The 25173-nt window shown below is 39.3% G+C and overlaps 1 protein-coding gene across 10 annotated transcripts in view; it reads right to left on the bottom strand.

The window, feature by feature from the left end:
* Window positions 1-25173, bottom strand: part of LOC129768064 (CUGBP Elav-like family member 4) — a 1369849-nt gene that overhangs the window by 1027708 nt on the left and 316968 nt on the right. Inside the window, exon 4 of one of the 10 annotated variants that reach the window (XM_055769466.1) lies at window positions 9700-9770. The exons of the other annotated variants lie outside the window; for them this stretch is intronic. The gene's annotated coding sequence lies outside the window, so the exon portion shown is untranslated. The remainder of the gene's footprint in view (window positions 1-9699; window positions 9771-25173) is intronic. 10 annotated transcript variants of the gene reach the window in all.

Below are 25173 nucleotides of genomic sequence, written 5' to 3'. Positions count from 1 at the left end.
CTGACTGAAAAATTAAGGTTATACAGCTAGTCTAAAGGAAATTAGTATCTATAAATATCATTCAAACCAAGCGCTTCTGTATCGCTATAAACTCAAATAAAATGAATGGCTCTATAGTTATGATACAAAAAGTGTGAGACCGAACGGCAAAAATCTTAGAAACAGGATTGAAGTGTATGTCGGTGTGCTTTTTTCATTCCATGCTGGATAATGCAACTCCATTCTCGTAATGTAATGGATGATCAGGATACATAATTCGACGTTTTTGACTGATTTTTGTAGGGCGAATTATAGAAATTACGTCTGCAGGCGATTCTAGTTAAGTTGGATAATGCTTTAACATATGCAAAAAATCGAAGTCTGGTGAGCTTATGTCTAGACTTCAGTGTGCGAGAGGCAACGGTGGTACAATAAATCAACCGTAATAGTTCCAATATATGCCATGCGAAGAGTTCGATCTTTAACTGTCACAGTATCGGAAACAAGTCTACTAAATTAAGCTACAATTCCGATTTTACAATCAATCGAAACTTAGTTCTCATGTCTTCAATTGCAACTTAGTCGAATGACATTACAATTGCACCATCTGCTATGTTTCGAAATCGTAATCTTTAGCACTCGATCTTCTTTCGATGGGCAATGGAAAGGAATACGTGCGGTTCGATGACTCACATTTACATGTTTCAAAATTATTCATTAGTCTCGAAGCTCCTGCTTTCAGCTTCTTTGAGCAACACTCTATAAATAGTGATTTCAGCACTGGGGTTCAGTTCGCAATAGCAGCAAAAATACACTGCACCCAAATACTACACCCTTTCTGGTTCTATATGTTTCCCCTCGTTTTATTTGATGAAATAGCTCTCTCTCCTTATGCACACGCTTACTCGGAATAACATGCCCGTATGGACTTTGTTCATCAAACAATGGTAAAAAACACAATATAGAAACTAGTAAAAAAAATCACGCTAAACCGATATGTTTGCGGTTCCTGCACACGAACACACAACCAGACACACATCGATGCAATGTGTTGATATGAAAAATCATGGTTTCAATCTTATTTTCGCTTTCGTGTGTCTGGATCGTAATTCGTTTTCATTTCCACACTTCGTCGCTGTTTTCAGTATAGATTCCGAATTTTCTGTTTACATTTTCCAGCTGAGTATTACAATTCCACTCCCGGTTAACACATACACACATGCACACATCCACCCACAGGCACATGGGTGCTATTTTCGAACATACAATCCGATCTAGCTTTGCTTTTTTTTTACGTTCGCCGCCCTTTCGAATGCTAAAATACAAAACACAGAATCAATGAGCGACCGGATGAGCTGTTTGACTTTTACAGGAAATTTTCAGCCGTATAAACAGTATGGACCCGTCGTCGTCAGACGGATGGCGGTTTGGCGGATGGAGAACCAAGAATTCATTTGTTTTGGCTTGTTTAACAATCCCATGGCGATCTGTGGTTTTGTGTTTGTGTGAATTTGGAATTGAAGTGGTCCGAGTTCAAACATTTCCGTTGGCAGCCCGGCGGCCGTAGACTTTTAGTGGTGGTATCTAAAAGTCGACAGTGTTGGGTTCCGCAATTTGGTGCTTTCATTTCATTAAAAAAACCAAATCATCCAAACTATTATCAATGTACATCAGTTGAAAAAGGTGATTTCAGACCATCATCGGTAATGGAAACTCTTTTTCGGATTGTATCAGGTCCATGAAGGTACAGTGACTCAAATCCGTAATCGTACTCCACCATGCAGATCTCTTTTCCCTTCTTTTAAAAGTAAAAAACAAGCTTTCGGAACATTCTATTTTGATAAAATTATAGTGTCATATGAGAGTTCAAAGGTTTGCTATCTGTTTTCAGAATAGTGGTTTTTATTTCTCTGAAAATGGCGAATGTATGTGCTAATATAAGAAAATTGACTCAAACTCATAATCGTACGCTGGTTGAAATCTCTACTCGATTTCGAATGCGTTGGCCAATTTCCGAATTCCATCATTAGTATTGTATCCCTTGTTCATTGCTACTACCTTTGACTGTCTTTAGCCTTATCTACGAGCTTTTGGTGTATCCAGAAGGTATATTTATCAATTTTTCCATTATGTGGTTTTAAAAATCATTATTTTTTGAAATTTAATGGTTTCTAAATTTCCTACATAGATAATTTCCTTAGTTTTTTACTGGGATTGATGTCGGAAGATTGTGGAGGAATATTAATAACTTTTAAGTAATTGTAATGTAACCATGTGCGAACTTCATATGTCTTGAGCTCTAGGTCATTGTCTTGGCAAAACATGAATCCTCGATTCCATCTCATTTTGTTCACACTTTGCTACGTACTACACCTTTAGGATGTTCAAGTAAACATTCTGATCCATTACACCATCGATAAAAACCAAATTGAGCAAACAAAAAGTTTGTAATGTGCCTAGGAAGGGCAGCTTGAATGCCCGGGCACAGACGGACAAACCGTTTCCCAGCAAAAAAAATAATCAGTAACTCCAATTTGATTATCCAAACAGCATGAAACACATCAATGTGTTACTGATAAGATGATATTTCCATAGATGGGTCTTAATTTGATATCTTTGGCAACGTTTAAACATGGTGGTGGTGGAGGGATGATATGAGGGTGCATGTATGAGGAATTTGGTTTTCATCGATGGTATATTGGGTCAGAATGTTTACTCGATCATCCTGAAGGAAAACATGAAGCAAAGTGTCAACAAAATGGGATAGAATTGAGGATTCAAATTTTGCCAAGACAATGACCCAGAGCTCAAGACATATGAATTCGCACATGGTTACATTACAATTACTCAAAAGCTATTGATATTCCTACACAATCTTCCGACATCTATCACAGTAAAAAACTAAGGAAGTTATCTGTGTAGGAAATTTAGAAACCATTAAATTTCTAAAAATAACGATTTGAAAAACTACATAATGAAAAAATTGATAAATATACCTTCTGAATACACCAAAAAACTCGTAGATAAGGCTAAAGACAGCTAAAGATAGTTGCAATGAACAAGGGATACAATACTAATGATGGAATTCGGAAATTGGCCAACGCATTCGAAATCGAGTAGAGATTTCAACCAGCGTACGATTATGAGTTTGAGTCAATTTTCTTACATTAGCACATACATTCGCCATTTTTAAAGGAATAAAAACCATTATTCTGAAAACAGATAGCAAACCTTTTAACTCTCATATGACACTATAATTTTATCTAAATAGAATGTTCCGAAAGCTTGTTTTCGACTTTCAAAAGAAGGGAAAAGAGATCTGCATGGTGAAGTACGATTACGGATTTGAGTCACTGTATATGTATATGAAACAGGAGTCCATACATTGATAGTTACACGTACTGATGTGAAAAAAGTTTAACCGGTCACATCGACCGCAAGGCCAGATCGCTTAAGGAGGACCCCGGTCTGGAAGGTCGACAAAATCGAATTTGGTTTTTTTTTTGCACTTTTGGGAAGTTACTCGACCGATTTGGTTGATTTTTTTTTATCAGCATGTAATAAAGAATTATCTAAAGCGTTACATAGCCGTTTTTTGATGTCTCATTTTTTCAATTTTTATGAGCTTCTAAACAGCGATTTTTCATGAAACATAACTAATTTTTCACAAAAATGGCCGCCATTTTGTATTTTTTTTCGAATTCTCAAAAACCCTATGTAACGCTTTAGATATTGTCCTAAAGTTTCAAAATACTCAATGGAATTCATTCTGCGGCACTCCGTTTCTTCAACACCGATACAACCAGCAAGGTACTAATTTTCAGACAGCATCTACGCATCTAGCTGTGTACAGCGTGATAATAATTATTGGTGCACTCAAAAAATGAAAAAATACATATTCAAAAATACCGAACACTTTACATCCGAAACAATATCAAGAAAACTCATTATTTTTGGACCTTCTAGACAGGGGTCCTCTATTAAGAATATGAGTTGTGCGTAATATTCATTCTTATTAATGGGCGTACAGCTCATATTCTTCATCCGGAGACAATTGATCGGATTGAACCGTTTTCTGTTCCAAAAACGAGCGTATTTTAATAAAAATAAACACAACTATTTTTTTCTTAATAATAATGCCCCGTCACACCGATCAGGGAAACGGATGAGCTAATCAATTCGGATCAACTATCGCATGAGACTTTTTCGCAAGAATTGGATCTTTTCGATTACCATTTGTTTCCTTCGATGAAACACACACTCGCTGAGCAGTACATCGATTTTTACAAACATTTTTTTTGCGAGACATAAATGACAAGATGGGAAATGGGAACATGGGAATAAAAGATGAAATATTTTCAACCATTCAAGATCAATGAATGTGTTTTTTAATTTAAAAAAAGGTTGTAGATCCATACAACAGACAATAGCAGATTAACACTACGTTTCATATTACCTGAGTTACTCAAGGGTGAATGTATCAGTTTTATTAGAGTCAAATAGTTGTCTACCCAATCCTCTGAATAATAAGGCACCCAGAACATATTTGTTTTTTTAGAGACCCTCTCGGACCCAAATTTTGTATTCGTCTAAAAAAAACCCATTCCACTTTTATCTCGAATTTCCGACCTTCAACATACAATACTCCTAGCAGAAAGCTGCCAATTTTCGTTTTCTAATCGCTATGGTCGTATGCACTTGGTCCACTTTAACTGCATACTATTATCAGTTTTCGCTGATCAGTCAAAATAAATTTATACAATAAACCTAGCTGTCATAAGTATTATCTGATGAATGTACACTCTGTCCAACTTTTATAAGACCACCCTCATTCTATTTCGTTGCAACACAAACAGTTAGAATTTCAGCAAGATATATACATACATTGTTGAATGCTTAGAATAAAGTATATTTAACGTCAATTTCGTTCAAAAGAATTGTTTGGAAATGGAAAATGGAATGGAATAGAAAATTCAAAACGATGCTGATTTACATGTTAATAATTGGTAATCTCGCCATTTCGACCGCGAAAATTCTTGTTGGAATGCTATTTACCAAATTCTGCGGAACGGATTGCTCCGTATTATTTCTATTTTCCCGAAATTGCGACCTTGAGCTCTTCAGTTGTGGTGTATCGTTTTCCCTCAGTGTAGATTCTGCGTACAAGAATCCCCCTTAGATTTTCAACAGGATTCAAGTCGGGAGAGCGAGCTGGCCAGTTCAAAAAATTAAGTTTCTGGTCTTTAATCCATTGCTTAATGTCCTTGCCGGTATGAAAAGCAGCATTTTTATGCTGGAATGTGATTTTCTTGTGACGATATCCACGCAAAAACGGTAGGAGGGAGGATTCCAGAACATGTATGTAATCCATGAATGATGTGAAAACTGTCTTGAGCTTCCCGGTTGCACAGAATCCCGCTCGAACCATGCACGAGCCTTCACCAGAATTCCTGGTATAAAAATTCTGTTCCTTCTTCCGTAAATCACGCCAGTACCCGTTGAAACCATGAGGACCATCCAAATTGAACTTTTTTCGTCAGTGAAGATAACCTATAGATTGAAGAACTTTCCATTTTGGTATATAGCAAAATGCATTCTTTTGGGAACATTATTTGTCACAACATACCATGTCCCACTGTCGGTTCATGTGAGCTTTGGCAAAACTCAGACGTCTTTCGTTGTGAGATGGTGTAAGATAAGGAGTTTTAACCTTTTAATCCCTCTTTATGTGAGGATTTTTTACCAAAATTTGACGAATTGTCACCCGAGCAGTTGAGTAGTTGAAATATTGATAAATATTGACGTAGGACTGCCGTTGGCATAGTAATCAATTGTATTTCTTCAATAAGCAAAAATCCCACCTCGGATGTTCCTCATTGGGTACGATATCGCCGCTATCTTTTATGTGTATTGATTAAACTAATGAATGAATGAAACTATTTACGAATTCAATTGCAAACAAATCCCAATTTAAGTCAATTCATGCATTATCGCAGCAAATAGTTATCAACATTTTGCCTAATCATCAAACAGTACGCGTAGAAGTTCAGTGAGCTGGCGACATGAAGAGATATCTTCCAATGCAGTCTTGAATAATCAAGCCAGAGTGTTGCATTTGTGCCCGCTTTTATAGACCGTGATGTCGAAACGAATTCCGGAGTGTAAAAATGCTTGGGGGTATAAAAGTATTGCCGACTTGAATGTATCGGCAATGCCGATTTTCCCAACTTCTTGGTTGCGGAATCTGTATTGGCAAAACACATTCCGTTATTGCAAAAATGGATGCGAGTACAAAAATACCCGTAGTTTGCATCTATTTTGCTATGCCGATTTCCCCTGGCTCCGTGGTTTTGAAGTCTGTGTTAGCAACACCATCTGTGTGTGAAACCGTCTGTGTGTGAAACCGTCTGTGAAACAACCATCCATTCGAGCGATCGTACCTCAATAGTTGCGCAATCATAACTGAGTGGATTTCCGAGCGGCTCTCGCTTATATACCGATTGGTTCGATTTCAATAGCCTGTTTTGAAAGCAATTTTAGGGCTACTGAAACAAGTTTTTGGATCAAAAAGTAACAAGTATATAATGCGTGAACATTTTATCTGTCGAATGAAGTGTTTATCATACCATTTCGTTTAGTTGTTTAGGAGTTATTAACGCTCAAAATCTCGTTCTCCGGCGTAACGCTTTCGTTTTTGAAACTTTGAACTTACACCCCAGTATAGAAATGAAAGACCTACGTCAAAATCGGAGAGGGTCAGGTCGAAATATAGAGTTGTGCAAGCCATTGATGACAAGCACCTGTGTGAACTTGTTAAATAATTACTAAGCAATAGAAGAGGGTCTGTTTGGGACCATCTTTTTAGGTAGGTTCAGGACTGCCCCGACATTCTTTCAAACTAAGTTATGTTCTGTACTGCGTTTTAATTTGCAGACCATAAGCAATCGAACTGGCTTAGTTTTGTAGCTTTTCACCAATTAAAAGAACATTCAACTCATTTTCCGTAGAGGTGATAAATAACTATCGCCAGAATTCAAACAATTATGATGCAAAAATTGGAGTTGGGTTTCGAAATAACTCGCATTTTTCCAAAAATTCCTGCCGTATCTAAAATCAATAAAACGATTTAATTCAAACATTGTGTGTTGATAACCAGGCCATGAGCTTTAAAAATTGCGTAAATAGCTTTGGAATTTCCCCCAACCTAATATCACATTTAATTGACGTTTCCTATGGGACAAAACACATTTTTACATTTTGTTGAAGCACTAAAATCAAACCGAAGCGGAAAAATACTTCTCTTGATGCGAATAATGAAGCTCTGTTGCGGTTCAAGGTGTCAAGGACGTCTGATATTTTCTCTGGATAAATTTCCCACCAACTACCGTTCTGAATCATATTTCAGACACTTTGTTCTAATACCTTGAAATGCTTGAAGCACTGATGATATAACTATAAAATTAATATCATAATTGCTTTTTTAGCGTAATTCCTTGGTTTCACTATCACTTCATTTGAGAATTACATTTGAATTATTACATAGTAAGAAAAAAACCATCCAAAATCCAAAATCCACTCATTATCGTTTGTGTTTGACATTTGCTTAGCGTATGCACGTAGAATTTACCCCTTCATTAATACCGTTCTGAATCATATTTCGGACACTTTGTTCTATTATCTTGAAATGGTTAATGCACTGATTACATAACTATAACATTAATATCACAATTGCTTCTTTAGAGTAATCCCTTGGTTGCACTATCATTTCATATGAGAACTACATTCGCATTTTAACATAATCGGCAAAAATCTGACAACACCACTCATTATCGTTTGTGTTTGACGTTTACTTAGCGTGAGCACGTAGAATTTTCCCGTTCATCAATATTTAAATATCTCCCGTGTTTCATCAGTTCTCATCTTCGTTATGAGGTTACTGTGATTGCTTGGTAAGTGTTTCGCAGTTGATTATAAAATTCAAAACATTCAAAAAGTTCAAAAAATCACAAAATAAAGTGTCCGAAATTTGAATTCGATCTGTCCGAAATTTGTTTTTAATATAAATGGTGTCCGAATTCTTATTCGCTTGATTTGTAAAGCATTTTATTCGATGATTTTTGTATATTTTCAATCAAATAAGTACCAAAGTAGAAAGCTTAAAAGCATATTGAACTAATTTATTAAAAACATCAACCAAATAATACCTGTGCATAAAGTTGAGATCTGTTTTCTGCATCATAGGCCTTAAGCGTCCGAAATATGATTCAGAACGGTATTTCGACCAAAATTTCCCAGCAGCTATAAGAAACGATTCCAATGGACGTAAAGCAAATATTTTTCTTAGCATGACAACGCCAGAAAGCATACTGTAAAATGTCGTAAAAAAGAAAGTTTGTCCACTCAGAAATCGTAACTAACAAATCAACTCTGTATCGAAATTTGTTTGACTTGAGAAAAATGTTGAGTTGTCCAAATGAAGGCATTTTATTACATTTTAATTTTGAAAATTGATGGTTTTAGGGGCTTTTTTGAAAATTCCCGCCATCATTCACCACAGCTGCCAGATTGTTTCAATAGCTGGCCATATGGGTAACATCTCGTGTCACCTTTCCTTCCTTTTTTAGCTTCCTAGAGGATTGCTTAGCATTTTCTAAATGGGTTGAACTGACGAGTGTGGAATAATATCTTTTCTATACTCTGAATAAAAGATCAATTTCTAATCAAGATCATTTTGTGTTGTTTCCAATGAGAAATAAAGCGGAGCAAAATTCTTACACCCTATATTTTGTTGAATTATTATTTCATTGTAAGAAAAAAGATTCGAAGATTTCGAGGATTTTTCTAATTTTATTAAATAGCATCACAAAGTATCATCACCAATCCAGCTTTAGCTAGATTTGAAGCAAAATTTCGTAATTGTCGATAAGGCCAATTACTTAGCATCCATACATTCAGCTTGTGATTCCATACAACATGACTAAAGTTGTGTCTCTTACCACTGATTATAACCCAGTTCTCTTTTTCACATGCATATAAATGTGCAAGAAATAAACGTATCGTTCGATAAAATATACCCCGGGCAATAAACAGCGAAAAATTATACCGTAAACCCCCTCCCATAGTCAACATCGATTGCAACACGGATTTGCTTCACGAGCGTTAAAAAAAGTACACAAAACAGGCGAAGTATTTGCACTGAAAATATTTGAGATTTCCACCAAAACCCGAACCACAGCTGCGCATAGCAAATATCCCAAGTGATAAAAACTAAAGTACACAATAAACAAAGACGGGGTACGTACATCTAGGAGAACACATACAACACATGACACCACACATATCAAAAGCTAGAAATTTCCGAACTGTTTTTTTTTTCTCCGAGGCGCTGATTTTTTCTTCCTTATTTCTAATATGATCGCATCGTACAAAACTATGAACCGAAACGGCGCGTGAAAGTCACGACATAATAATGACAACAATCACACCCCACAACTCGAAAAAGGGGCCACGTCTTGCGCTCAAAAACTTTCTTTCCCGAATTCGTGAGTTTTTTTCTTCTTCTCATCATCACCAAAGACATCCAGACGTGATTCCGTTCGTTATATTCTGTAGCTTTTTTTTTCTTTATATCTATTATCGGCGCTTGTGCTCGCTTTCATTTCTTGGCACGGTCCCATCCCGGAAGGAAAAATGCTAGCTTTTGATAATAAAGTGACGTACCGATTCATTTTGCTAGTAGAAGAGACGGTCTCTTCTGCATCGCGTGAGAGAAGAAATTGGTTGAGATAAACCTGAAAGTAAGGGAAAAAATGGATGACACGCTTTAAAACATATTCAACATAGTTGTTTTTTTTTCGATTTATGGTTTCTATTATTGCTGATTGTCGCTTTGTACAAATGGGTACGACAGCATTTTTTTTGTGGTTAATGAAAACAGATATGCATACGGACAACAATCAGGACAACATGAACAATTACAACATCAATGTGTTTGGCTGCTAGGAAGTAAACCATCGTTACCTAACGTGTTCCGGTTGTCATCAATGGTGTTCTGGGTTGCACGTGAATACAATCCTTTACCTACCTGCTGGGCTTGTTTGGAATGTAAATAATACCCCTGGCCTTCCAAATAATCTATCATGTTGATAGACAAATGATAAAAATTTCAACCCTGAATTAGGTTCAACGAAAAAAGCACCAAATTCAACGAGCGTGCGCATTAAATTTCGTTTCGTGTGAAATGAAACCTATCAGGACCTACACTTTTCCAACATCGATTTCCTTGGTTCAGTTTTCTTTTTTTTTTTGCCCTCAACGTTCTGCGTAACACTCTTTGACAAAACGAAACCTCTGAGTTCTTCCGTTTTTGCAATTCGATTTCGACGCCCGTAACGTCATCTGTCCTTCATTCGTTTGGAAAACCTTCCAAACCGCTCGGACATCTGAAACGATTCTAAAGGATCACGTACACAAAATAGGCTACCACACGAAGAAGAGTACGAAAAAAACATGGATACTATTTAGGAGCATTTAGCAACCTCTAATAAAAAACGCACAGAAATATCATTGATTATGTGCAGTGCAAACACGATTCCCCTTTTACTGCTCTCTCGCCGTTATTCGTTCTGAGTGACGGACCGATGTCCCCGGTCCCGTTCGGAATACGTGCTGGCGAAGCTCACCAGTCAAACGTCCTCTGATTTATCCACCCTCGGTGAGATTGATCCTTGTGTATCAATTTAACCCTCCTGTACTCGCGTGCAAAATCATAACTCGTACACTCGCGCACGGTGTCACAGACCGAAAGTTGAACTTCTCTGTAATGTTGATATTGTGTATTTTTCAGGCTTTAATGGGATTTATTTGAAGAAGCGGGCATAATTGAATGAAAAAATTCCAGAAAACATGTTTTCTTCGTCTTTATTCAGTTTTAATAGTCATCTAATCTAATTCAGCCTCCTCAAAACAGAGTAATTTTTTTTTGCTCCAACACAAATAACGAAGTTCGACTTTTTTTTTGTTATTTATTAAAAGTTAGCAACTGAACATAATTCACAAAAGTATGAAGAGCTAGAAAATAACATTACAATGTATTAATCGATTGTGGTTTCATTGATGTGAAAGGAATTTCAAGTTTTCATATTCCTAATATCCTTTGTCTCTGTGTTTTTGGTAAACTAAGAATTAATGCCTGTTTTTGATGGGGCACAAAAAGATGATATAAAAGGGTGTCTAGGAACTTCCTTGTTTTCTTGTTGATATTGTTCAGCCAAAGCATTATAAAAAATATCCCCGAAACTGTAACTGTTTGAAAATAACCATAAGCCACCGATTAGTTTATAGTTTACAGTTTACAATTCTTCCACAAGTGAATTTCTTTCACAAAGATGTTAAATGACAATTGTATTTAGCGAATGACTATACGAAAGTCAAACATTTGTATTTTTCTTTTTCACGTATGAGTGACGAATAATACAGGGTGGGCCATTTAAAGTGGAAGGATTTGTTTTTGCAATAGCAAAGTAAAGAAGTGGAATTTTTTTTTTTTTTTTTTTATATTCATTTATTTTGGTCCAAGGAGATTTGTTCTAACTACTTTTAGATTATGATATCTCGTAAATGACCGCCTCTGGCCTTGACCGCAAAATGTGCCCTTTTTTCGGCATTTTCCATCACTTTGCCCAATGTTTCGGCCGATATGGCAGCAATTTCTTGTCGGATATTGTCTTTCAGCGCAGCCAGGGTCCTTGGTTTACCAGTGTATACCTTGGATTTTAAATATCCCCATAAAAAAAGTCAGGAGGCGTTAAATCAGGTGATCTCGGTGGCCAGTCATAATCGCCGTTTTTCGATATTAATCTTCCGGGGAACATTTCGCGCAATAATTTGGTCGTGGCAGCCGCTGTATGGCATGTAGCGCCGTCCTGTTGGAACCAGTAATTGTCCAATTCATTTTCACGAACAAATGGTAATAAAAAGATGCCTAACTCTTGCGAACGATGGCGACCTGATGTCGATGGAGTCTCTGCAACACTGGCTCGAACGGCATCAATATTCTCGTCGAAACGTCTTGGTCGTTGTCTGGACAGATGACTGGCATTACCAACACTACCAGACGATATATATGGCATATAATCGACGTATAGTGTTGTCTCCAGGCGATGTTTTAACTTTATTTTTATTTTTCCACGCACGTTTAGTTAACACAATTGAGAAGTTATTTTGAATGTACAGCTGAACAATTTCAGCGCGTTGTTTAGGTGTGTATTGTTCCATGGTTAAAATTGTACTGAAATGACGCTTCCAACGCGGTATGACATTTGTTAATCTGACATCTCTGTCAAAAGTTATGGGGTTGCCAGATGCTTCCACTTTAAATGGCCCACCCTGTATATGTCACCGTTCAATCCGGCGACAAAAAAGACAAAAATCAAATAAGAATAGTCCGGTATTGATCCTATGCATTATCGATACACTCTGTGCAACTTCTATAAGACCAGTTGATGACAAACAAATAAACAAATAATGCTACAATTTATATTCTAGTGTGTAGGTATTGGTGACTACCATACTCTGCATGACTTTCATATGTGTGCGTGCAAGCGCTGAGCGTAAACGAATGTTTTTGTACTTTTTAAGTGTCAAGTTTCTATAAGACCAGTTACGTTTTCCGTTGTTTTAGTTGTTTTGATCACTAAATCTGAAAAATACCGAAGGGAAAAGTGCTCATGGAGAGAGAAGAAAGACAAATCGATGCATTTTAACAACAAAAAATGGTGGTATCAGAGAAATTGGTCGGATTGGACGATCCCATCAAGCTCAATTATTTGGCGAATCCTCATGGATACGGCATGAAGAAGAGAGATCCACATATATCGAAGCTCTCTGATCGGGAGAAGCGAGAAATAGCTAGAACAGCTTCGAATACCTCAAAACCGCTGATACAAATAAAGTAATATAGGATTGTGGAAAAAGAAATGTCGTATTTCTAATCGAAATTTGACGCTTTATTTAACATACTTAAAATTATCCAATTTAAGTCAAATATGCGCCGTTTTGTTCGCAAACTTGTTGCCATTTAGAAGGTAGGTACAATAGGACATCCCATCCGAGCTCCCGTAGCTTCTGACGGGTCATCAAAGATGTGTGAGGCCGAGCGTTGTCCTGGTGGAAAACAACACCATTCCTATTGATCATTTCTGGCCGCTTCTGGTCACTCACCTGCTTCAAACGGTCAAACTGCTCACAGTAGAGAACCGAGTTAAGGGTCTGGCCATAGTTGAACAGCTAATAGTGGATGATTACCTTCCAATCCCACCAAACACATAGCAAAACCTTCCTGGCCGTCAATCCGGGCTTGGCGATGGTTTGGGCCGACCACGACTTTTTTCGCTTTAGGTTGTCGTACGTAATCCACTTTTCATCACCAGTCACCATCTTCTTTAAAAATGGATCGGGTTCGTTCCGTTTCAGCAGTGCATCGCAGGCGTTGATTCGGTATAAAAGATTTTTTTGCGTCTACTCGTGTGGCACCCATACATCCAGCTTTTTTTGGAATCCAATCTTCTGCAAATGGTTCCAAACGGTTTTATGGTCTATACCCAGTTCCTGGCCAATCGAGCGAGTGCTCACATGCCGGATGATTTCAACGATTTTATCGGTTTCCACGACGATTGGCCTATCAGTACGGGATGTGTCTTCGACAGCCGCTACACCAGAACGAAATCGATCAAACCAACGCCATGCTGTGCTACACGAATTTTTTCGTTGCAGTTTTACCTCGCAGGTAGTAAAATATGGCGAATTTCTTGCTTGGTGGACTCCATCTTTGACGCGCTATAACTTGAGACTGAAAAGGACAACCACAACACTGTCAAAATGACACTTGTAGCACAGATTGTCGTCTTTAAATAGCCGTATAGTATGACCCGATGCGATAAGTACAACACAAGATATGTTTAAGTGTTGCCATATATTGGCAATATACGACATTTCTTTTTCCCCAACCCAATATTTCAGTTTAAATGTTACTCGGGTGACAATTCGTCAAGTTTTGGTAAAAAATCCTCACATAAAGAGGGCTTGAAAGGTTAAAGCTTTTCATCTTACACCATCTCACATCGGAAGATGTCTGAGTTTTGCCAAAGCTTACATGAACCGACTGTGGGACATGGTATGTTGTGACAAAGAATGTTTCCAAAACAATACATTTTGCTATATACCATAACGAAAAGTTCTTAAATGTACAGGTTATCTCTACTGACGAAAAAAGTTCAATTTTGATGGTCCTGATGGTTTCAGCGGGTATTGACGTGATTTACGGACGGAGGAACAGTATTTTCCAACCAGGAATTTTGGTTGAGGCTCGTGTATGGTTTGGACGGGATTCTTTGCAACCTGAAAACTCAACATAGCTTTCACATGATTCATAGATTACATACATGTTCTGGAATTCTGTCCCCTACAGTTTTTGCGTGAATATCGTCACGAAAAAATCACATTCCAGCAAAACAATGCTACTATTTATACCATTAAGGTAACTTAACAATGGATTAAGTACCAAAAACTTCTTTTTTGGACTGGCCGGCTCGCTCTCTAGACTTGAATCTTTGTACGCAAAATCTACACTGAGGGAAAACTGTACACCCCGATTGAAGAGCTCAAGGTCGCCATTTCGGAAACATGGAAATATATCGAGAAATCAGTTCAGCAGAATTTGGTAAATAGTATTCCAACACGAATTTTCCAGGTTATTAACCGAAATGGCATGGTTGCAACTTATTGACATGCAAATCAGTCGGTCGTTTTGAATTTTTCATTGATAATACTTATGAATTTCGAAATGGTCTTATAGAAACTGGACAGCTGAAATTATCATATTAAGCACAATAAGGGTTGAGGGTTGGTCTACCGTACAAATGAAACACAAACTTTTGCATAATTTGTATTGATTGTATTCGATTTTCATGGAGAAAAATCGATTTGCATTTGCTAGTTGCGTGAAAACATCCTAAATCGAACAAACCAAGATCATTTACCTTACTAGGAATAAAATCGTGGGGCATAGTTTTATTTTGAAATTATTAAAATTATGATTGAAATAATATTTGAATTGTATTAACACTTTTTCCATGTTACAACGACTATTAACATAATAGGTACACTTATTACGAACCTCCAGGAACACTATTTCCATAACGGGTACATGGCATGTGGCATTTTCAAACATGTTTTTATACAATTTAGTCAATTAATCATCGAAATATCAGTGAGAATCTTCAAAAACAGAGCTTAAACTGCTAGAATTTTTTTTTTTAATTTTTGCAAGTTGGTGACACATGTCCACAATAATTGTTATACTTACCATATACGTATTATCAAATATGAAGTTTTCCAACAGTAATACTCAATTTGCATATACTTAAATAGTGCATTCTAAAACATTGAAAACTGTTACAAAAATGATCCTTAAAAGACACACCTCCACTAGGGGATGAAGGGTTGGTGAACTAACCTCGTTAAACGAGATGAAATGAACTACGCGAACTGCCGCCAGTGGAGGCATAGGCAGAGAAGTGGAGACATGTGGTGCATATACCGATAATTCTATACAATCAATTTGAAATCGTTTTATGTGCACATACTATCAATGAGTTGAACATGAGAACTCGCACTCGCCACACTCTCCATGACGTGAAGCACTGAAAGGATACACAGGAAGAAGAGCGAGCAAAGAGTACAAAGGCACACGGAAACACGGATGGGTGGGAAACGGTTTGTGTGATGAATTTTAACAAAAGTGTCTCCATTCGCCCCATCCCTATTCAAGCTTCGGTACGATTGACAGAGTCGTTTCGAGTGCAACAGTCCGTACATACGGAGAAAAATTATTTCGATTTATCAGATGTACCTATATTTTTCAGCCGGATAAATTTTCCTCCCTTGTGGGATCTTCTCCGCACATCAGACGGCCTGTTCTTAGTAACTTTGATAAACTCATAAAAACGTCAAAGTAAAAGCATTAGGAGCATTAAAAATTCACCAAATAAATTGCCTTCTTGGTCTGCTCCACTCGAGTTTCTTCGCCCAAACGAGAAAGTTACAAAACGCAACCGGCAATGGCCTCCGGTTGCACTCTTGTGGCGAGCGCACGGTGCACATCTATAAACCTTGCAACTCAAAAGCTTTCCCATGATCCCACAGGACTTGTTGTCTTTATTGTCACATTCAACGTTCTTGTTGGCACTCTAAAAACGAGATGCTACGCCCTGCAGCGAGGCTGTTATCAATTGAATTTTGCAAAACTATTAGGAAAAAGGACACCTGAGACTCATTCGGTAATGTCGGCCGTGTCGTACTTTTTTTTTTGTTGGTACACGTTAGCGGAGACTCGCCGTTACAGTTTCGACATTGTACTTGCGCTCGATTCTCCAGGCTGTAGAATATATTCCACTCTTTAATGCATTGCCAATTGCGACGGAGTCTTCGTTTCGCTTACAAGTGCATAGGGGCAAACGGAGCGAACCGTCTCACTGATGGGCTGCTGCTCAGTATTCGAAGGAAGGCTTCTCAGCACTTTTTATTTGTAATAAAAACAAATGGACTCTTAAAAGGTATTTATGTGCATTTTATATCGATGGGTCGCTTGTTCACAACCAGTCGGGCAATTGAAGAAGTTGCGCCGCTGAGGTGAAGCATTTCGGTGTCGCTTCACCGGTTTGACAAGTGCTAACGGGAAAGGATTAAGGGTGGCTCAACAGGGTGGGAGCTGTTAGAGAGAATGATTGCCGGAACGTTGCAGACGCGGGCAGCAATGATGCCCGCGACCTTCATTCGGTCCTTTGGGGGTTGTTGAGGGATACTGTGTTTAATTGAGTCGTCTCTGGGAATGAATTATTTCATTTCAACTCATTTTTACGGCATTGCTCAGCATGGTTTTTTATGATGGCGAGTGGGCAATCCTGAAATTGTAAAATGCTCTTGGAAGCCATCTGTACGATGATATAACGTTGAATTCTCTTAGTTTATTTGTTATTGACACGCTTGTTGAGTTTGATAAATTTTAAAAGGAATTCGTAGCAATGATAACCAATTTACACATGGATTTAGTTTGTTTTCTCAAGATTGTTTATTTTTCTATATGCGTGAAGCCTTTGTTAACTTTCAATCGGTAAAAGCAGAAATGTGTTATGCCGGGTTTACATTAGGGAGATCTATAGCTATAGATGGATTTATTCATGTGAAAATAGGTGTAAACGGGTGAGAATAAATATGATACACTTATTCGAGGTATATATAACTTGAATAAATTCAGCATATGTAAACGCTTGTGAATTTCTCACTGGTGAGAAATCACTAAAGTTGGATGCAGTTCTACTTCAGGTGAATAAATTCATCGAAAATATGAATATATTCATTATAGAAGTTCCATTCTTCGCCGATTGCCCGAAGTAACCAGACGAAGGAAAGTCGCGTCCAAGTTCCGTTATCGGTTACCGCGTGATTGTTGTTTTTTTTGCCGCTGAAGAGTTCATTTCGCTATCTGGATAGTGAGTGAAGTGCCCTGCCTGCAAGTGGATAGAGGCTTTCATCCTCGGAAAGCCAAGCATTGGTTTTTGTTTTGTCGCTGATTCGCCGACATTGGAGATTTCGCCGAGTCATCGTGCCAACAGTGACAGTGCGGGTAAGCTTTCACCGACGACTGTGTGTAGTGGTGTCGTAGGCACATTCCCACCACCAACGAGCTTTCAGCACGCTCCCGTTCATCTGCACTGGAGTGCGTTCATAGGTGAATGACATTAAATATACTGAGAGAAAATATTTAATAATTATAAGTTTTTTTTTTTTTTGTTTTTGTGAATTATTTTATTGTGAAATATTATTTAAAAAAATACTTAGAATATAAGTGAAAATTTAAAATGGCAGAGAGTGAGGGACCTTCGGATATGGAGGTCTCTGACTCTAGTTCCCTCCTAACGGATAAAAAAAAGTCACTCAAACGTGTTCCAAATACGGAAGATACTTCTTCTGGGGACGAGTCAGCTAACCCTACCAAGCCTCCCTCCAAAAAACTAGCAAATCTCCCATCTGCCATTAACGATCCCACTCTACCTTCAACCTCGTCTTCTCCCTCTGTTCTTCCCGCTCCTTCTCAACCTTCGCCTTCCCACTCTCAATCCCCGTCCTCGCCTTCCCCCCTGTTATTCCCACTCCCCGTGTAAAGGTCTATCCAGAAGATGCGCCCGGAACTGGTCCCTGGGTTGTTTTCTTCAGGCCTAAGCCAAATGGAAAGGCGTTGAGAGTCATGCAGATCGCGAAAGATCTGGCGAGGTATACCTCCGTTTCGGAAATTTCGAAGGTTAGACCAAACAAATTGCGAGTTGTCGTGAATAATCGAAAAGACGCAAACAAGATTGTTGTCGATCAGCATTTTACAATTGAGTATCGGGTCTACATTCCCTCTCACATAGTCGAAATTGAGGGTGTGATAACCGAAACGGGCTTGACGTGCGAATACATTACGAGTGAAGGTACCGGCCGTTTTAAAAAACTGCCCTCGACGACTGTTAAGATCTTGGGTTGCCGCCAGCTCGGAACAGTCTCCCATGAAGGAGAAGAAAAGAAATTTACGCCGTCCAACTCGTTTCGAGTCACCTTCGCTGGTTCAGCTCTCCCTGACTACGTGATGGTAGATAAATTGAGGTTAGCCGTGCGACTTTTTATTCCAAAGCCAATGACTTGTCTAAAGTGCAAGTCAGTTGGTCACACGGCTGCTTATTGTGCCAATAAAGAACGATGTGCCACTTGCGGAGAACAACATGAGGGGAAATCCTGCAGTGCGACTGAGCATAAGTGTCCATATTGCGGGGGATCCCCACACGTGCTCTCAGCTTGTGAAACATACAAGGCTCGCTGGGAGAAACAGAAGCGCTCTTTGAGGGAACGCTCTAAACGCACTTTCGCAGAAATTTTGAAGGGCGCTTCTCCACTGGCTCAAGAACAACAACCAATCAATACACACAATGTCTTCGCTACGTTGCCAGTTGACGAAATGGAAGCGGATACAGCTAACGGGGGCACGCCGTTTATTTCTCAAGGTAATCCCCGGCGCAAAAATGTGACCACTCCCAAAGTTCAAAGACAAGTCCCTCCGGTGATACCCCCTGTTAGCTTGCCCAAAAAATCGAGTGCAGCGGATAAGCAAAATCAGGTCCCTCCTGGCCTCCGTGGTAATAGTTCACCTTCGAACGACCCAGTACTCGAGGGGACATCAAAAACCCCAACTGTCCCTGTTTTTCCGTCAAGATCAACTTCCCAATCGGGATTTATAAAGTTGTCTGACCTTGTGGATCAAATCTTCACGTGTTTTAATGTTTCCGACTCCATCAGAGCCATTGTCACCGCAATGCTTCCAGTACTAAAGACAATTTTGCAGCAATTGATGCAAACATGGCCCCTCCTTGCAATGATTATCTCTCTTGATGTCTAATTTAAATAGAGAGGTCGGAGATATCACTGTTTTACAGTGGAATTGTCGTAGTCTTATCCCTAAATTGGATACATTCAAATTTCTAATTCATAAACTCAATTGTGATGTTTTTGCTCTATCCGAAACCTGGCTCTCTTCTCAAAATGATCTCTCTTTCCACGATTTTAATATAATACGCTTGGACCGCGATGACAGATACGGAGGGGTACTATTGGGGATCAATAAGTGTCACTCATTTTTTAGAATTGACCTTCCACCTATTGGAGGGATCGAAGCTGTTGCTTGTCATGCAAACATCAGAGGCAAAGACCTCTGTATAGTCAGCTTGTATTGGCCTCCGAGAGCTGCGGTTAGCCGCAAGCAACTTGTTGACATGTGCTCACTCCTTCCTGAGCCACGATTAATCTTGGGAGACTTCAACTCTCACGGAACTGCCTGGGGGGAACCGTACGACGATAATCGTTCATCGTTGATATATGACCTTTGTAACAGCTTCAATATGACCGTTTTGAACACTGGGGAAACAACACGTGTACCTAAACCTCCTGCTAACCCAAGTGCTCTTGACCTCTCGCTTTGCTCGAATTCACTTTCGTTAGATTGCAAGTGGAATGTAATCCAGGATCCCAACGGTAGTGACCACTTGCCAATCAAAATTTCTATCACCAATGGGTTGAATTCTTCTGAATCAATAAACATGGCATACGACCTCACAAGACACATTGACTGGAAAAAATATGCGGACGCGATTGCTCTAGCCATCAATTCCAGAGATAGAATTAAGTTCAACTTGCTGAAAAATCTCCCTGATGTGGCGAAACATCGCTTGTTGAACTTATTCAATCGGTTTCTGGAGCATAATATTGTTCCAGATGATTGGAGACAAGTACGAGTTATAGCTATTCAAAAACCCGGAAAACCCGCGTCCGACTTCAATTCGTACCGCCCAATAGCAATGCTGTCTTGTATACGGAAATTGTTGGAGAAAATGATCTTGTTTCGCCTTGATCGATGGGTTGAAACGAATGGCCTACTCTCAGATACACAATATGGGTTCCGCAGGGGCAAGGGGACGAATGATTGTCTTGCGTTGCTTTCTTCAGAAATTCAAATGGCTTACGCCGAAAAAAAGACGGGTGGGTAATGTCGGGGACATAACCGGAGTGACGTAGGACTATACAAAGGGGACAGCTTTTGCTAAATATATATTTTAAATATATTGTTTTATTTTCTTCTCCTACGTGAATACCTATCTACCTGAAAAATGGATTAGTTTACTGTTTACTCTTTATGAATATGTTGATGGTTCTGAAAAGAACCTTTGGTGTTGTGTTTTTGTTATCACTCGATATTCCCATCTTGATCGGTTAAACCTTCCTGTTTAGCTATTGCATTTGCCTCTCGCCACAGCTTTCACAGTTGGAAAATTTCTTTCCATCCAGCTTGTGACATGTTGTTCAGTAAATTACATTTAATGCGACGTGCCGGAGAAACACTTTGCCACTCACTGAAGCTAATTGTTGCCTTGATGAGCGCCGAACCGAAGCTGCTCTGTTCTTGATGCGGGTGTTCTGATCGTCGTGAGCAGCTTTGCAAGCCAACTCGAGCACTCCAACGGCCGAAACTCTATAATCGCTGTTAGGTATACTGGTGCTCCGGCACCAATCCGTTCGGCCTAGTTACCCTTGCGGAGCAATCAGTGAATGCGACCAACAGGGAACTGGAGACCTGCACGGTTCGAGTGAGACTTTGCCTTTCCCTTAACTTGTCCTCCTTTGTTACGTCCACGATGCCGATGCCGTACAACCACACGGGTTTACGGTTTGAAAGAAAATAAGATATTTTTTTGGGGTCCGCGTGTTTTATACTCTAGCGGTACACACTCACAGGATAGAGACAAATCGGCAGACTCAGCCAGAGGGGCGAGTCCAACGAGACGAACGAATGAGCGTTAAAAGGGAGCGATGGCAAAAAAATACATTCATTACGATTTGTTCGCTCGTTGGATTCACATGCAGGCTAAAAAGAGTCCTTTTCAGGATCACAAAATTATCTTCAATCTAAAGAGTTTATTGTTTTGTTATCACTCGATATCCCCATCATGTTCGGCTAAACCTTCCTGTTTAGCGATTTGTTGCCACTCGCCACAGCTTTCACATTTTTTTTCACAAATTTCATCCCATCCAGCTTTGTGACATGTTGTACAGTAAATTACATTCAATGCGACGTGCCGAAGCGCCACTCAGTGTCGCATTGGAGGCGATTTTAACCTGTAATTGAACATTTGCGATGACAGTGGTACAGTGTCAACTTTCAATGTGGGGTCATAATTTGGACCCCGAACTCTATGTTTACAAAAATGTCCAACTAAATAAGTCGCATTACATGTCCGTCCAATTTGCTAAATGTCGAACTAATTGTAAATTACTGTACTTTCAATTTGGAAACAATTTAAGAATTGGTGAAAATTGAATAATCAGGAAAGTCCCCAACTATCAATAAGCTCAGAACAACTGCCAAATTCACATACTCATCAGATCCTGGCAAACAAATTATGAAAACATCAATTTGTGTTTTATTATTATTTTGGATAATGTTTTAGGAAGCATTGAACTTTATTTCCTAAACTCTTTTTTGGAAGGTTTAATGGCCCTGAAAAGCGCCTTGTTTTATGGAATGGTTCCAATTTAGAAAACTTAGTACTCGTGGTTTTGAAAAAAACCATTTCGAACGCCCTCGATGCCGCCTTGTTCTGGATTTGCCACCAAAGCAGTTTGTATAAAGAACAAACTTTTTTCTTCTGCTACCTGATGCTGTTTTGCGATTGCGTTTGCCACTCGCCACTCGCTGCAACTGCCTGTTGTCTTGATGTTCATCGAACCGAATGTGTTCTGTTCCGAATGCGGGTTTTCTTATCGTCGCGAGTAGCTTTGCCAGCTACTCGATCACTTCGGCGGCCGAAACTATATAACGCCGGCTAGGTGGACTGGTGCACTGGTACTAACGCGCTTGGCCTAGCTACCCTTGCGGGGAACTCCAGATCAACACGGTTCGAGCGGGATTTTGCCTTTCCCTTCACTTTTCCTCTTTTACCATGTCCATGACTGCTTGGGTTGGTTTGTTGATGTGTTGTGATGCGAACCGATGTGGTGTACGGTTTGAATGAGAATGATCGTTACGGCAGCGGAGCGGGGATTTTTAAGCTGACTGGCTGGCTCGAGAATTACGCATGTGTGAGACAGCGACCAATGTTTCGTTCATTTTTTTCTTTTTCCTTTCCAATCGTGCTTCATTCTATTTCGCTGCTGCTCTGGTTGCCCGTTTCGGTCAGTACGATTTGAGGAGCACAAAATGGACCAATCAAAAATGGGCACATAGGGCATTTTGACAATGCTTGATATTTCACAATTATTCAATTATTTATCTCATGAAAAATGAAATGTTATTCGTTATGATAGATGCGTAGATATATTTCCTATCAATTGATGCAAAAACATTTGCGATCTATTGAGAAATGCTCGAGTTATAAGCGTTCCAAATCTTGCATTTTTTCCTACTTGTTCAGTGCCTAGATTTCCATTTCACCCCCTATATCTTCCGGTTAGACGTAGTCCTACGTCAAAAACAAATGGCTTCAGTATTCTTGGACATAAAGGGGGCCTTTGATTCTGTTTCAATAGAGGTTTTGTCAGACAAATTACAATCTTGGGGTCTGCCGCCTCTATTGAATAATATGTTATATAACTTGCTTTGTGAGAAACATTTGAACTTTTCTCACGGAGATTCGGCAGTAAGTCGGGTCTCTTACATGGGACTCCCCCAGGGCTCATGTTTAAGCCCCCTTTTGTAAAACTTCTACGTAAGCGACATTGACAATTGCCTTACACAAAATTGCAGCCTAAGACAACTTGCAGATGATGGAGTGGTGTCTGTCGTAGGATCAAACGAATCCGACCTGCAAGAATCCTTACAAGATACTTTGAACAATTTTTCAACCTGGGCCATTGGGCTAGGTGGCCCGTACAATTACCGGCACCTGGTGGGGAGCCCATCCCGAAGATCTTATAATGTTGTATCGAACAACTATTCTCTCAGTGATGGAGTATGGCAGTTTCTGTTTTCAATCAGCTGCCAAAACACACCTCATTAAACTCGAGCGAATTCAGTATCTTTGTCTCCGTATCGCGTTGGGATGTATGCCCTCAACGCATACCATGAGTCTCGAGGTTTTGGCAGGCCTACTCCCACTAAAAGATCGCTTCAATTTATTATCTCTTCGGTTCCTCATCCGGTGTAAGGTTATGAACCCATTGGTGATTGGAAATTTTGAGCAGCTGATCGAGCTAAATTTTCATTCTGGATTCATGAGCTCATATCATGAATTCGTCTCCATGCAGGTTAATCCTTCTTCGTATATTCCCAACCGTGTTTGTTTTCCTGACTACATCAATTCCTCTGTGCATTTTGATCTGTCCATGAAGCAGGATATCCATGGAACATCAGATTATCTTCGATCGAGGATCGTTCCAACGATCTTCGATGCAAAGTATGGGGATATCAATTGTGATAATATGTACTTTACTGATGGGTCGTCTATGAATGAGTCCACAGGATTTGGAGTGTTCAACGAATTTTTTAGCACCTCACACAGTCTTCAGAATCCTTGCTCAGTGTATATTGCTGAATTGGCAGCGATACACTGGGCGCTGGACAGTGTCGCTTCACGACCTGTTGAACACTATTACATTGTAACGGATAGTCTTAGCTCTGTCGAAGCTATCCGTTCAGTGAGGCCGGAAAAGCACTCGCCGTACTTCCTTGAGAGAATACGAGAAATTTTGAGTGCTTTATCCAGACGCTGTTATGTCATTACCTTTGTCTGGGTCCCTTCACATTGCTCAATTCTGGGTAATGAGAGGGCTGACTCATTAGCAAAGGTAGGTGCAATTGGAGGCGATATTTATCAGCGTCAAATCGCCTTCAATGAATTTTATTCTTTAGTCCGCAAAAATACCATAGTTAACTGGCAACGCAAATGGAACGAAGATGAATTGGGCCGGTGGCTCCACTCGATTATCCCTAAGGTTAGCCTCAAACCATGGTTCAAAAGTCTGGACTTGAGTCGAGACTTTATTCGCACCTTCTCCCGACTCATGTCCAATCACTGTTCGTTAGATGCGCTACTCTTTCGTATTAATCTTGCCGACAACAATCTTTGTGTTTGTGGCCAAGGTTACCACGACATCGAGCACGTTGTTTGGTCGTGCGAGCTGTATCTTGTCGCCAGATCGAATTTAGTAGTTACCCTTCGGGCCCGAGGAAGGCAGCCCATGGTGCCGGTGAGAGATGTGTTGGCTCGGTTAGACCTTGATTACATGTCCCAAATATATGTATTCCTTAAAGCTATCGATCTTCGTGTGTGATTGTCCTTATACCCTTAGTTTTTCCTTTTCCTTTTCCTTTGTGAGAGATCGGATCCCTTCTTAAGAATAAGATGAAATGTAAATACATATTAGATATAAGATAGGTTTAAGAATTGAGTGTGATGAGTGTGATTGAGAGTGAGATCATTGTCAACATATCCTCATATCCCCTCCTTTTCCTGAAGAAAATATATACCCTTCTAAACTCGAGTTGACCGCGAGTAATCGGTTTCCTATATTATTAACATTAGAATTAAGGAAAATGTATATATACTAGTAACA

Source organism: Toxorhynchites rutilus, chromosome 2, assembly GCF_029784135.1.
Source record: "Toxorhynchites rutilus septentrionalis strain SRP chromosome 2, ASM2978413v1, whole genome shotgun sequence".
Taxonomy (NCBI): domain Eukaryota; kingdom Metazoa; phylum Arthropoda; class Insecta; order Diptera; family Culicidae; genus Toxorhynchites; species Toxorhynchites rutilus.
The sequence above is the reverse complement of the archived record's forward strand: the minus strand, read 5'-3'. Positions and strand labels throughout refer to the sequence as shown.